The sequence below is a fragment of the Callithrix jacchus genome, chromosome 2 (assembly GCF_049354715.1).
Source record: "Callithrix jacchus isolate 240 chromosome 2, calJac240_pri, whole genome shotgun sequence".
In the NCBI taxonomy this organism is placed as follows: Eukaryota; Metazoa; Chordata; class Mammalia; order Primates; family Cebidae; genus Callithrix; species Callithrix jacchus.
The window spans coordinates 162,595,300-162,607,448 of record NC_133503.1 but is presented as its reverse complement, the minus strand read 5'-3'; the positions used below and the strand labels follow the sequence as shown (position 1 = coordinate 162,607,448).

The following is a 12,149-nucleotide window of genomic DNA, read 5'->3' as shown; positions in this document are numbered from 1 at the left end:
GGTTACAGGCATCCACCACCATGCCCTGCTAATTTTTTGTTTTTTTAAGTGGAAATGAGTTTTCCCCATGTTGGCCAGGCTGGCTACAAACTCCTATCCTTAAGCAATCCAGTTACCTTGGCCTCCCAAAATGATCAGATTACAGGTATGAGCCACCATACCTGGCCTCTATCAGATTTTAAGTGACATTTATACCATAATAAATCTTTTTATGCTTATACTATTTGAGAGTGTTTTGTTTCTTTTCCTAAAAACCTTAAAGGAAATACACCAGCAACCTCACATTTAATATGGTGAGTCTGCATCCTTAGTCGAACCATTGGAATTTAGATTAGTCCCTCTAAAGATAAAGCTGAATCTCAAGTTTATACAATGTAGTAATTTATTCAAGGTCATGAAACAAATATGTAGATGATTCTTAAAGTACATCCTGAATGAACTGAATGTCTCTCAGCAGATAGGAAGACACCATTGTAAGGTGTTCTCTCTCTTTTTGAAAAGAGAAAGGAATTCACCCTGCTTCCTCCTGCTCTGCTAAAATGTATGAGATGTGGCTAACTTTGTAGTTGTCGGGCTTACAGGCATGTAAATCTGTGAATGCCAACTCAAAACTACTGTTCCCTCTCTCTTCTATTTGGTATGCAGCAGTCTTTTGTTGTGAGAATTGTGTTATTTCTTCAACAGCGGATATATTCTGTCCTTTTCTTCCTCCTAAGTGGACTGTGCAGAGAGGCAGTTATTCATAAGGCCTCTCAGAAGATGGTTTCATGAGATCAAACAACTATTGTTGTTCAGAGCAGCTTCAAATTTGTGGAGTCAGTCTTCATACAGGTAGTAGGGGATTCTCTTTGAGAGAATTAGAAAAATGTTTTAGGACAAATGTTTTACTAACTCGTTGGAAGTTTGCCTTACAGTTAAACTTTATTGATTTAGTAATAAAGTCGCCTCTGGTCATGCCTGATACCAAGCTTGGACAGCTAGGAAGCACAGCACTTAATATGCTCATCGCTGCCCCTCTCCTCTTTCTTCTCACTCCCACTTCCTAAGAACAGAACTCTTGAATAAAGCAATCTCACTAGAGTGTTTATTTCAGTGATGTTTTTTGGGGGAAGCCGGGTCATTAAAATATGCCTCTCTGTTCACCTCATGTTCCTCAGTGTTTTTCCCCAGCTGTTGGAATCCTCAAAAATTCACTCTGTATTAAAATTTATTTCAGAGTGCCTTCAAAAATAGAATGATTCAGGCCAATCTTGACTTTTGAAATGCTACAAAAGAGACAGGTTCCCTATATTTGAAAAGTCTTTGAATGAGTGGAAAAACTACATATATAGAAAGGCCTTTTAAAATATCAACAAGTTTAAATATTTATATGCCCATTTCATGTATCACACTAATGCCCCCTCCTCAATTTTTCGATTATCCAATATCTCTCCCATTCACAGGGCAAAATGGTAAACAATATGTTAACATTCAGAATCCAATAATATACTTTTTTTAAAAAAAATGCCTGATAATATAATGGAGTTTATTGGGAGCTCAACATTGGTTTGGAACTTGAAAATCAATCTCTATTATTCTCCACAATAACAGCAGAAAATATCAGTGATAATCTCAGTAAATACAAAAAAAATCTTTTTAAAAATTCAACGCTGCTTTATTATTAATATAAAAGTAATCTTAGCAAATTAGAAACAGTGAATTCCCTTAATTTGATAAAACATCTATTAGAGATGTATACCTAACATCTCACCAAATTGTGAAATATTGAAATATTAAAAGCTGCCAATTTCTTATAAAGAAAACTGCCAATAACTGGACCCATTCTCTCACACCCTGCCCCACCTTATTATAGCTAATCCAATAAAAACCCAAAGGGTTTTTAAAGTGCCTTCAAGAATGATGAAATCTTCACCCTAATCCTATCACAGTCTGAAGCAATTAGCAAGGTAAATAAGTGTTAATCTCCACATGATTGGATTTTGCTTTACGACTTCTTATACAAGACAGAATGCTATAAAAGCCCACAGTCGGCGACGGACTGAGCCGTTTGCTCTTTCCCTAGACCAGCTACAGCTGAGCCTGGTCAAGACTTGGGAGGCTAAAGCTATGGAGCACACATCAACCTTGGAAGGGCTGTCTTGGAGGCAGGCAGGTCCAGAGCCCCACATTCCATGGGACCTGAACCAAGAGCAATCCTGGGCCTGGGCAATGGATAACTTCCCTATGCTGAGCCGCCACTCCTGCCAATGCCACCTGCTCCACAGGAGCTCAGCTGCGAGCTGGCTGCTGCACTGCGCCTCCGGCAGGCACAGAGCCCTTTTCGGAGATGAGAGAGACCAAAAACGCCAGCGAGACACCCATGTCCAGAAATCACTGGCTGAAACCACAAACGGGCTCCAGTCACCTCAAGAAGACGCAGATGCTATTGACGGTGGGGTCCATAGTGGCCTGAAGCTGCTTGGAGATGCCAGCGCCTGCGGAGGCGGAAGGACACACGCCCAGGACGCCCTCTGCAGTCCAAGCCGTCCCCGGAAGCTGCTGAAAACCCAGGATTCCATTTGGAAGGAACCCGAAAAGGAGACGATCCCCCGACTTTCTGCAAGCCTGCAGCACCACCTGCTTCAACCGCTGCCCTGGAAGGAGCCCGAAGCACCCCAGTGGGGGCCCTCATTCTGTCCCTGCGGACTTTTACGCTGGTACTGTGCCCTGCACGCATAAGAGCCTTGAGGTCTCTGCTGTGGAGAACATGCCTTAACTTGTTCTTCCTCTCCTGAACCTCCTAAACATTTTTCATTTAGAAAAACTCTTTTTATGTAATGAATAATATGCAGTGTACTAAGGAACTCTTCTTTTAGATCTAGTCAAAATTGCTATGGTTCTTCCATTGAAACTGTTCATGTATTCAATAAAGCCTTTCCCTATTCTTCGCCAGTGGAATTGATTTCAAGCCGGTAAATCAAGATTGGTATAGATGGTCCTGAAGCAGACAGAAAGGGGACAGGGACCCAGCTCAGAGCCTTTTTGTTTGTTTGTTTGTTTTTAAGCTGGTGTCTCACTGGTCTCCCTGGGTCACTTAGGCTTGTGTGCAGCGGCACAATCATGCTTTAGTCTAAATTCCAGGGGAGTTTTGAGGAGCTGTGGATAGTAATAGGGTGGGAGGGGACAGCTGGGTGGATCACTTGCTAGAGTTGCTTAAAAACTGACCATGGCCCTCCAGATGAAGGCAGGGAACAGACATTAACAGTGTTCTTTAAATCAACGGTCCCCAGCTTTTGTGGTACAAGGGACTGGTGTGAACGACAATTTTTCTATAGATGGGGGGTTGGTAGACAGGGATAGTTTTGAGATGAAGCTGTTCTAACTCTAGATCATCAGGTATCAGATTCTCAGGCAGAGTGTGCAAGGTAGATCCCTTGCATTAGCAGTTTACCACAAGGTTCAGTGCACCTATGAGAATCTAATGTCTCCACTGATGAGAAATGGAGCTCAGGCAGTAACACTCGGCTACTGGCCTCTCCCCTCCTGCTGTGCCACAGGGCTCCTAATGTTAACTGTGGAGGGTATCTAGGTTCTTGGCATCTTGAACAAAGAATTGGACAAAACGCACAAGCAAAGCAAGGAAGGAATGAAGGGATTTATTGAACACGAAAGTACACACCACAGTGTGGTAGTGGGCCTGAGCATAGGGTCTTAAAGGCTCTGTCACAGAGTTTTTATGAGTTTAAATTCTTTCTACTGGGGGTATGCCCTTTGTAAATGAAGAGGATGAAGTAAAGTTACATATTCATTTACTCAGTGTATGCCCTATGGAGAGGATATTCCTGTTATAGCTTATGTTCCCTGCCTCCAGACCCTATTTTCCTGCCTTATCTCCCCTCTGAGAGATGTGATCCCCATAAATCTTCATGGGAGGCAGAGGGACTGATGGTCTTTTTTCTGTAACTGCTTCATGCTGACTTGGGGCATAGTCCATTCCTATTGAGGATCATGGAACTCTCAGCCTGCCCTATCTAGTGGAGGCAGGGTAGCTCCTTGATGGCTTGAGGCAGTATCTCCATATGGAACTGGCTGGAACCTTCGTTGCATGATCATCTGAAGCTTGGTGGTCTCTAGGCAAGAGGAAATGAATCTGATTAACAGATTTAAAGGAACTTCAGGGAGTGGATACCTCTGTTGTTAGAAATGTTTGTTACAGAGATTTGCAGAAGAAGAAAAAGGAACAAAACTTGGTTCATTCTAGAATCCATGTGTTTCCTTAAAGACCCAGGACATTTTGGTTTGGTTTGTTGGGGCCTAGTGCATGAGATTAGTCCAAAACAATGGACTCCCAGAATTTTGGCTTAAAAATTCCCCCTTTTTGGTCAGGTTCTCATTTAGTGAAGACTGTGGCCAGGCTGGTCTCGAACACCTGACCTCAGGTAATCCACCTCCCTTGGCCTCCCAAAGTGCTACGATTACAGGCATGAGCCACCATGTCCAGCCTGGCAATGTTCTCTTTAACCCAGGATGTGGATTAAAAGGAGTGTTTTGTTATTGATTGATTATGAGGCAATATATATACCATTAAATTTTCTTACCTACATTGGGCTTTCATCTTTAATCTATCAGGTTATAAGGTAATCCATGTAGAAAGCTGGTTACAAACTCCTTCACAAGTAAAAGTACACCGCATTAGTGCACATAACAGATCCCTTTTCCACTTCTATTGTTCATAGAGGCATAAGCAAGAAAAAGCATTCAAAGATAAGAGTGTCATGACAGTAGAAGTCTTAATCTGTGAACTTAGGAAACCTGTTCACATCAAGGATGTCATATTCTTCTTGGGAGAAATTTCCCTGGTTAGCTTTACCTCAAGGGTTCCAATGAGCACACAGTTCCAAACATGTGCAAACCCTTCTTAGTTGTGAGACCACAAAGGATGCCATCTTCTTCTGGGGAGAAACTTCCCTGGTTAGTCTTATCCCAAGGGTTCCCATGCATGTACAGCTCCAAGAGCCCGGCGGGTCTCTTCTCAGTTGTGAGATTATGAACCCCACAGTTCAAGATCCCGAAGTTTTGTTGTCATGTGGATGGCAAGGACAGTCTTTCTCTGATGTTTCCAGAAGATTCAAACCATAAAAAGCTTTCTTTACCTGGTGAAAATACACTGTAGCATAATAATGTACTGTTATAACATCAGCCCGCTTGCATAGTAAAGCTTTTATACACCCAGAAAATGTGCATTGAAAATAACAATCAAATTAAATCCCTTTATAAAATGTTTAAATGGCCCAGACGGTGACCAAATATACCTGCAGCTTTAATTGTTTTCCCAGGAATATTGGGATTAAGCATTGGTTATAAACTATTTTAAATAATTTCAGTATTAGCTGGTTTAACATGAAAGTATTTTCTTAATATTTAATTGCTTTTTGTTTTACTTCGGTTAGTAGCTTTATACAGGGAAATTTGGTTATCTGTGTGGTTTACAATAACTTAACATGGTAACCAGAATTGTGATTCGTAGCATATACTTAGATATGAGAATTTTAGAAATCCCATACAATTTTGGAATAAATATTAGTATTGTTTACAAAAATATAACCTAAAGAGGATTGAATATCATTTTGACAATCCCATGTACCGAAACACATCAAAAAATCCCTGTTTACCTCTTTTCTGGATGTTTTCAGGTGTCCTCTCACCCATCCAGAAAGCCACGCATTAGGAAAGACAATTATGAAATGAAGTTTGATTTTAGAATTTCAGACTACTATAAATTATTTATTTTACCAAAATGATGACTCATTTTTTAAAGAGCAAAAATCTTTTATAACCCTTAAACACACACACACACATGCACACACACACTACTGTTCTTACACACCTTGCATGTAAATGTGTTTTTGTTAGTCTTAATTGCATGTTACAATGGTGACTCTTACCAATTTTAACTTTAATATAAAATCTGGTAAGTTATGTTCTGATAAGGTTTGACTCTTTCCAGCATAGTTAGGGTTTGGCCAACCATGTTTGTTAGACACAACATATAGCAATTAGTGTACATACAAATAAACACATCTAGACATGTCTACACACACATAAACAAAGACCCAATAGCTTGAAACCTTAGCCATGAGATAGCAATACAAGCTTGCCAGTTTTGCTTTGCCCCAATAAATAATCTAAGTCTTGTTAAAAAAAAAAAAATAGTTCCTCTTCAAAGGGTTTTTGGTTTCTGGTTTCAGGTTTTTTGTTCTATGCTAAAAAGTAATCTCACCCATTCAGCTATCAGCCCTATCTCTGCTGTGACCAAACACACCCAAGCATTTCCCATGACCTATGTACCCATTTTTCTCATCAAAAGCCCATCCTTGCCTCCTTTGATGATGTCAATTGGAATTAGCCTAGATTGTGCGGGCTGACACCAGACCATGGTGGGGCTGGAGGAACACTGGAATAAGGTCTGCATTAGGGATAAAAACTGCTACTCTCCTTTGTTCTGGGTGCTCTGTCTTGCCTCTGTCTGGCATGCAGGAGGTGCCCTTCTACGAAAGTAAATTACCTTGCTGAGAAAACTTTTGCCTAAGTGTTAGTTCCCCTTTGCAGCACCAAACATTTTTATCTCCAACAATCTGGGGGCTCATTCTTCTCTGGGGAAGGGTCTCTGGTCCTCTTTCCTGAGAAGGCACACCCCACTGCCTCCTTACAGTGGCCTCAGGAGTAAAATAGTGGAGACCCACTCAGTGTAATCAATAAACCTGGACTCTCAGCAACACGGGAAAGAAACTGGCCAGCAGCTTGTTGAAAGGAGGTTCAGAGACCTCAGTGACCAAGTAACTCTATGCACAGACCAACGTAAAAAAAAAAAAAGCCACGGGGCTGCAAACTATTTCCTTGGTGGTCGGGATTCTGGAGGTTGAAAGTGTGTGAACTGTAACAAGCACTACTGCTGTGCAGAGTGAGTGAGTCCAATCTGTGGTTCTGTGGTTACCTCATAAGACTAATGGTGGCCCTCTTGTAGGGATCCTGATGTTGAGGTTTATACAGTCCCACCAATGCTTGTTAAGAAGAACCTATGCTAAGAGGAACCTAATTTCCCTCAGGGAAGCGGCCAGAGCAGATGAAGGGAGAGAAGGGTGCAAGGAACCTCCAGCAGGCAGGGCTAAAGGATAAGCGAGACATTTTTTAACGTGAGAAATTGAGCCTCATAGCCATAGCAAACCTCTAGAGAAGATAGGAGAGACATTTCTGATGCAAGAGATTGAGCCTAACTAAGACCCAATATGGGAAATACCCCAAGCAAGATAGGGAGTAAAAAGGATAAAATTAGTAACAAAGATATCCCGCCCCCTGTCCCAGCCCTATAGTACCCTAGGTCTCATGTTATAACATTGGAAAGGAAATAAAAAGACTAAACATAAGAAAAATCAACAAATTATAAAACATTGCTGTTTCATTTGGACTCAAGAACCAATCCCTGAACCCTTAGTTTTCTGGCCAAATTTTGGGTCAAATGAAGAATGGATTTATGAACTTTTAACAGAAAATATTGCTAGTAGGAGACCTGCCTCCCAAGAGGAAATAGATTTTGCCCTATGTTGGTGGAAGAGACATGTCCTTTACCCTCCAAGGGTAAAAGGTGTGAGTCAAAAACTAATCTTTGGAGGAAATTTAGTTGTAAGCACGCCCCATCAAGTTAGAACCATCTTAAGTCAAAAAAGCAAAAAGGTGATTTATTGACTCAAGAATCTTAAAGTGTGAGGCTATTCTGTTAAAAAGAGATAATTTCACACTAAACACTGAACCTAACCTAGCAGGTTTCTTAACAGGAAGTCTAAACCTAAAAAAAGAATACACATTTTGATTTAATTGACTATCACATAAAGGTTAGGCCCAATTCAAAATATACCTCCCCGCCTTCAAAACAGGGTGGCACTCATTTATAGATGGTTCTTCCCACATGATTGAGCAAAAAGATACAACAGATATTCAGTAATTAATGGAATAGCTCTTACAGAAATAGAGTCAAGAAAATTGTCTAATAACTAGTCTACCCAAACTTGTGACCTGTTTGCAATTGAGTCAAGCCTTAAAATACCTGTAAAACCAGGAAGGAAGCATCGATACTGATTCTAAGTACACCTTTAGGGTGGCTCTTACATTTAGAAAGATTTTAAACTGAACAAGGTCTTCTTAATAGAAAAGATCAAAACCTTGTTCACAAAGAGTTAATCACCGAGTATTAAATAATCCTCAGTTGCCAAAAGAAATAGCTATTGTCCATGTCCCTGGACACCAGAAAAATCTGCCTTTTAAGAGTCAGGAAAATAACCTATTAGATCAGATAAGCCAAGCAGGCTGCCATTTTAATGCCTGTTTTCCACTTAACTCCTTACCTTCCTCCTCCTACAATGATCCCCATTTTCTCTTCTTCTGAGAAAGAAAAGCTAATCGAAATGGGTGCTAAAGAGAACTCAGAAGGAAAACAGATATTGCCAGACCAAAAAGAAATGTTGTCCAAACCCTTTTATAAAAGAAATCCTGTCCAATCTGCATCAGAGGACCCATTAGGGACCCCAAGCCATGTGTGATACAGTTTTCAGAGTTTACAAATATATAAGAATTTATACCCTAACCAAGCAAGTTACAGATAGTTGCTTACTAATAAACAAACTACAGAAGAGATTGCCCCTTAAGGGAAAGAGTCCAGGCTTAAGGCCATTCCAAAGTACCCAGATTGATTACACAAAGATGCCTCCAATAGGTCATCTAAAATACTTATTAATGATAGTAGATTGCCTCACTCATTAAGTCAAAGCTATTCCCTTTTCAAATGCAATGGCCAATAGTATAAAGCATTAAATAAAAATATAGTGCTCAAGTTTAGGCTAATAGAAGATAGTAACTCAAGCAACAGCACCTATTTCACAGTGCATATTATTAAAAAGCTATCCAAAGCCCTAGACATTAAATAAGAATATCATACTACCTTAAAGAACCACCTAAGCAAATTAGTTCTAAAGACTTAGTTACCAAATACCTTCCTGTTGCCCAGTTAAAAATAGTCTTTCCCTCAGGAATTATATACTTGGTCTCTCCTCTACTTTTCCTTTTCCTAAAATGAAAGTATCCTCATCAAAAGCTGGAAGAAGGAGGAACTTGAGCCAGCCTGGGAAGGACCTTACCTGGTGCTTCAAACCACTGATACTGCCTGAGTCCAGACAGCAGAAAAAGGATAGACCCATCACACCCAAGTCAAGAAAACACCACCACCTCCGGAGTCATGGGCCATTATCCAGGCCAAAAGCCCCCTCAAACTAAAACTAAGAAAAGCTTAACTCTCTTTTATTTATTCTATTACTTTTTCTTCTTTTCTCATTCTATTGCTGACACCTTGTTATCAATGTAACTAGGTCAGACTCACCCCCAAATCATTACCTTTGATGCTTGCCTTCTTATACCATATGAGGAAGGTGAATGGCAAAGACAAATCTCTACTTTAGAAAAATACCTCTGTCCCTACAGGGAAGCCACTGACCCTGCATCCTGCTCATGACAGGAGTACCAGGATACCCCAAGTTTGGAAATATGCTGTCAATGGGCAGATATCAGCTGGACCACAAGAGATCCGGGCTGGGCCTCCCCAGAGGGCTGTACCAGTCTAAAATCTCTACTGCTACTCTCCTTTGTTCTAGGTGCTCTCTCTTGTCTCTGCCTTGTATGCTGGGGGCACCCTTCTATAGAATTAAATTGCCTTGCTGAGAAAACTTTTGCCTGAGTGTTGGTTCCACTTTGCAGCATCAAGCATTTTTACCTCCAACACAAGGAAGGCTGTGAACCAAAATTTTGGATAAAGCCATCTCCATGGCAGTTTGATTTCGGAGGCTAAACCTCCCCAGATTGCAAGGATCACTGGGGCCAAACAGTACCAAAGGAGGGCATCACATGTTAATCAGGGCCCCTGCTTACAACAGCAGCACAAAAGCCTGGATACATGCAATGCTATCCCACTTTCCCATTAGAAAGATTCTAAACAATTTTGTGGTCAAGCAGCATTGCAACTGTGAGATAAAATTCTAAGAAGGGCTTAATACAAGACCTCAGAGCCTTTGCTAAGGGAGTCCCCTTTGGGCAGGTAGAGGTCCACAGGATCCCCTGCAGCATCCTTCTGTGGGGTCCAATCTTAGAATTCCAGACATCTCTGGGCTTACTTAGGTGAGCACCAGTGCCACTTTGCATGTGTCCCTCCAGAGCCTGCTATGAGCTTTCCTTTTATACCTGGGTGTAATCCCCAACTTTTAGCATCCTTATAATTTGATAAGGACACACTTTCCATGCTTCCCAGTCCATGAACTTTAATGACAAGAACTGGAGGCTGGGTGGGTTTCCTTTGCCCTCAGCCAGTTGAATAGGAAAAGAGAAGAATTTAGAGTAAGAAAAGAAGATTTAAGTTGCCTAAAATGTGTGGGAGTTTGCTCAGAGCTGTGCCACTCATAGGGTTTAGGGACCACTTCCAGAAAATATTTTAAAAGGTCCTTTTGACCCTTTGGGGTAGGGCAATTATTCCCATTCATTTCTAGGCCCTCAGGCAGTACCAGGAGTGACACCAGCCAATTGCCCTCACTTTCCAAGGTGCTACAAGGAAACAGCTGCTGAAAGACTGAAAAAGAAAGGGAGGAAAAGAAATAAAAAAGACCCAGGTTCCTTAAGAGGACTGGGTGGTGGAGATCAGGCTTCTCCACATGGAAACCCCTCAGTTTCACTGGTCATGGTCAGAAACCTGCAGTTGCTTCCATGTTTAGGCACTGCCCACCAAGGGTCCCATGTTGGAAAGGAAAAAGAGATTTATTGGAATGGGTCATACATGAATTACATGTTAAGAATGAAGAATTGATGGCGCCCACAAGAGGAGTCATAAGAACTCTGATGGAGGCTGCAGCAGCCTTCGTAGAGAATTGATAATGAATGTGTGTAGACAAATACCCCATGTATCTCCAAGCTGGTAATATATTTATTTTAAAACTATAAATATATTTTAAGTAGAATTGTTTTTAAAGTAGGTTGATATAAGACAGTGACTTTAGATCAAAAAAGAAATTCATTGCTTCTAAATAAAAGAGATCATCTGAAATTAGTGTTGTTTGAAATAATTGTCTAATATTGGAAATTCCAGTATTTATGAAAAATTTAACAATTTTTGAAAGAAATTCTTCTTCTTAACATTTATTTTAAATTCAGGATACATATGCAGGTTTGTTATTTCAGTAAAAATGTATCATGAGGAGTTGTTGTACACATTATTTTATCACCCAGGTATGAAGCCTGGGGCCCATTATTATTTTTCCTGATCATCTCCCTCCTTCCACCATCCACCCTTCCATCGGTCTGGTGTTCCCCTCTTTGTGTCCATGTGTTCTCATCATTCAGCTCCAGCTTATAAGTGAGAACATGTGGTATTTGCTTTCCTGTTCCTTTAGGTTTGCTAAGAAAAATGGCCTCCAGCTACATCTATGTTCCTGCAAAAGACATGATCTTGTTCTTTTTTATGGCTGCATAGTATACCGTGGTATATATGTGAGAGAATGTGTTCTCTTTTCGGGTCCATGATGGGGCATAGTTTTAAGGACAAGAATTTCCCAGCACCATGCCCCACTCCCATCTGTCTTCTCCGGGAGATTTAAAGGTTTATGTTTGAATTTCGCAGGCATGGGAAGAAATTAAGAGTCAGTCACCCCGGTGGAAGTTTAAAGGAATTCCATTCACTGGCCAGAGAAACTTGGGAAGGTGGGAATTTCTCCCAGGATAAATTCCCCTGCTCCTTCACCCATGCCAGATTTCCAGCTTTCTGGAATCCCCTCCCACATAGTAAGAAGCTCTATTTCCCCTCTGGAATTTCCCCCCTGGAATCCCCTTCCACACTCTTCGTGGAAGTCTTTCTCTTCTTCTTTCCTTCTCTTTTCTCTACCTAAATACAATCACCTTTCTGCAACACTTCCTGTGTCGAATATTTATTTTTATAAGCATACAGTGCACCTGCAGTGGTCCCATATCTTATTCTTTAAGAAACTGGAGGCCAAAAACCCACAGCATTCTCTCCAGGGGAGCTGTGCCTCACCAGCACCCAAAAAAAAACCTGGTTACATATGTACTATATTTTCTTTATCCAG

The 12,149-nt window shown here is 40.9% G+C and overlaps 1 pseudogene; it reads left to right on the top strand.

Annotated features, from left to right (window-relative positions):
• Positions 1-10,979, top strand: part of LOC100405567 (PRELI domain containing protein 3B-like) — a 40,228-nt pseudogene extending 29,249 nt beyond the window's left edge.
• Positions 10,980-12,149: the final 1,170 nt, after the last annotated feature.